Genomic DNA, 3,360 nt, shown 5'->3' with positions numbered 1-3,360 from the left:
CCGCCCCTTCCTTGCAGCTATTTCCTGGTGGGGTTTAGGAAGGTGAGGTGGATTAATGCTACTTTGGGAGACAGTCAAGATTCCCAGCTGCATAATTATATTTTCCTCTTGGCTTTATTTTTAGGGGGTCTGGCACAGTTTTGTCAGGGCAGCAGTCTGCTTCTGGGCTGAGCTGAGGTGTGGGTGATGCATTTGTCACAGTGTGTAGCTGGGAATGGGAGTATGCCTAATTTGGGAGTTTGATAGTCCAGAGGTGGAGTGAAAATGCAGCTTTGATGAGTTCCTCACCCTTGCTGATCTTTCTTGGCTTTGAGATCAGCAAGTTGCTTTCCAGGATGCATGAGGAAGAGAAAGAGTTCTTGTTAAAAAAAAAAAAAAAAAGGAAGACAAATGAAAGAAATGAAAGCTTTGCTGTAGTTTTCTTTGTACATTTTGTTTTGTTTCTCTCTTTGGTTGTTCATGTTTCAGTTTTTGTCTTTGAATACTTCTGCAGTAACAGAGACTTGCATGTCAAGTCTTTAGCTGTTGTGTGACAGGTGAGATTTTAAAACTGCTTTTTTTAAAATTAGCAAAGGATCCTGAGCATGAAGTCTGTGCACAGATGCTGTGCAGAGCAGGTGCTCAGGGGCCCATCAGTGTTCAACATCTATTCCCTGGCTATTTCACTGTGCACAGGAACCCTGGGGTCCCCCTGGGCCAGGTTTGGGGGTCCCATCACCAGTGACACTCAGTGATGCTCCAGCCCTTGCCTTGGAGCTTCATATCCTGTGTTTCCCAGCCCAGCTCTCTGCTCACAGACACCGTGTCTCTTGTGTATGTAAGTGGAGAATTCCACACTCCTGCAGCAGCGTCATGGAAAACACCACTTGCCACAGCACAGAACGAGGTGGGTTGGGAAGTTTTGCAGAGACTGAGGCAGCAAAGCCACGGGGATCTGCTGTTCCTTGCCTTCAGCATCCTAATTCTGGCTCTGCTCTCCTACACCTTCGATTACAGTTCCTATAACGCAGCTGAACAACCTGCTGTGCAGCCTTCCTCCACAGGGATTCATGGGCATGTTCTGAAAGCCTCTTTACTCCAGGTCCTCACAAAAAAAACCAAACCAAAACAAAAAAACCCCCCAAAACATATTTTGGAATAAAGTATTGGAGCAGGCAACATGGAAATGGCTCTTCCATAGTGCTGGTGTTGGATGCAGGCGTGTGTCTCCTGATTCTGTGGACTTGAAAGCAAGCACAGTGATTGTGGTAGCAATCTCCTTCCTAGAGAGATAAAAAGAGAAGGAGCAGTCTGGATTTTTGTGGGAGAGAGAACTTTTCGAGAAATGCCCTCCTTGAAACCTCTTATGGAAATAAAACAAACATCTACAGCTGGGAAAACTGAAAAAGCTGTCCCTCCCACAGTCTGGGACAGTCACTGCAAAACTGGGATTTGTTCTGTGTGCCTGGACATGAGGGGTGTAGTCTCCCTATGGATCCTACCTGGAAATAGGGCATTGCACAGATAAAAGAGCTCTTGAGGGTGGCTACAGCATTTACTGCAGTGGTTTTGGTGGGTACTAAGAGTGGGGGAAGTAGAGGAGGGTAAAAAGAGTGTCTGGGGGCTCAGTAATAAATTGAGAAAATTTAATGTCTCCCTGGGGTGATTTTTAAATGGAGTCTGTGTGTCTGAGGATCCAAGGGGATTTGCAGATAGAAGGATGTTTGTCTGTATGGGACGACAGCAGTTTTGGGCAGGATTCAGTCACATCTAGAAATAACATGGGACAAAATTATTTCTGCAGCTGCAGAGCTGCAACCATTGAGGTTACTTCGCTTTCTAGTGGAAAGCTGAATTCCTCCTTTTGAGAATCAAGGAAAAACTAACTAAAAAACTAACTAAAAAAAAAAAATCCTTGAAATACTACCAAATTCCTGGTGCTTTCCTGGTTTTTGAGGATGTCAGAGTCATCTGGAGCTCATTAAAAGCCAGCGTCAGTGCCTGGAAGAGACGGGCTCTATTCGGAAATGCAGCAAGGGCTTTCCATGTTTCCTGGAAGCTCTGCAGGAGGATGTGATTCCTGGCTTCTTGAGAAGGTGCAGAGCTTCCTGCGGATCCTCTGCACCCCAAGCCCTTCCTGTGCCAGGGAAATGAGTGTGCAGGTTCTGGCTGTGAAGTTCAGGCAGCCTCTTTCTGGCAGCCCCTGCCCGGATTGGGCAGGCAGGGGCACTTTGTGACATTTATTCCTTGTCTCTGGGAGAGTGGAGGAGTCTCAAATGTCCCGACCTTGTGCCATGCCTGCTGTGACACTGAGAAGGTGGCTTGTGCTGTGCTAGTTTGGAGCAAAGAACACTTCCTCCTGCATTTCACACCAAACTGATGGGAGCATGACGAGAGAATTGCTGTGGTGACTTTAGGTGGAACAAACCCACAAAGCAAATTGAGCAAGTTGAGACACAAAAAGGCTGAAGCTTTTTAAAGAGAAAAAAGAACCCTGGATGTGCTGTGAGCCACATGCTGGCTCCTGAGGGCCTGGGCTTGTGCTGTCAGGACAGACAAAGCTGCCAAGATGTGGCTTGGTTGTTTTGTTTTTTTTTCTGAGCCATGTTCGTATATCCTGAGAAAGCAGAGTGTTTTGTGATATGGGCCAGATGCTGGTGGCACAAGCTGGGAGGTGAATGGCTCTTGAATACGACTGGTAATGAAAATCACATTTGAGAGCCTCTGTGGAAAAAAATCAGAACCATTTAACTTGGCTCCCAAATGAGAATGACCCTGTCAAGGCCCTCCAGGCTGGCCAGCCCTGCCTGGAGTCAGGGTGAGTTCTTGCAGGAGACACTTCTGTGCCCCTTGCTAGCAGCCTCTGCTCCTCTCCAGCTGCTGTGTGTGCTCCAGGTGCAGCCCTGGGTGCTTCCCCAGGCCTTTCTGCAGCTCCTCAGTGGCCCCCTGGGCTCCCCCATGTAGGAAGATGCTGGTGTGGAAGGAGAGGCACATCCCCTGTGTGCAGAGCTGGAATCCTCTCCCACTCATCCCTGCAGCATCCCTGTTTCCCTCTCAGACATCTCCATTCTCTTGCCTCCAGAGCTGTTTCTCTCAGCTTTTTGCCCCTGCTGCTGGAAAGCTGCACAAAGTGCTGGTCTCTGACTGCTGTTTGAGACTCTGTGAGGATCTGGAGGGACATTTTGGGCCTTTTGCCTGGATTTTCTGGGACTCTCTGATCATCAGTCTTAAGGAAACTTAGAGCTTTAGAAATGGTCCTTGCACAGCACAGAGACAACAAAGCCTGCTTGCTCCAGCTTCCCCACCCAGACTTCCAGGGAAGGTTTGAGAGCTTTGTCAGGGCATCCTGTCGTGGAGAATTTGGGGCTTTAATTGCACCAT

The sequence above is a fragment of the Catharus ustulatus genome, chromosome 15, assembly GCF_009819885.2.
Source record: "Catharus ustulatus isolate bCatUst1 chromosome 15, bCatUst1.pri.v2, whole genome shotgun sequence".
NCBI lineage: Eukaryota > Metazoa > Chordata > Aves > Passeriformes > Turdidae > Catharus > Catharus ustulatus.
The sequence above is the reverse complement of the archived record's forward strand: the minus strand, read 5'-3'. Positions refer to the sequence as shown.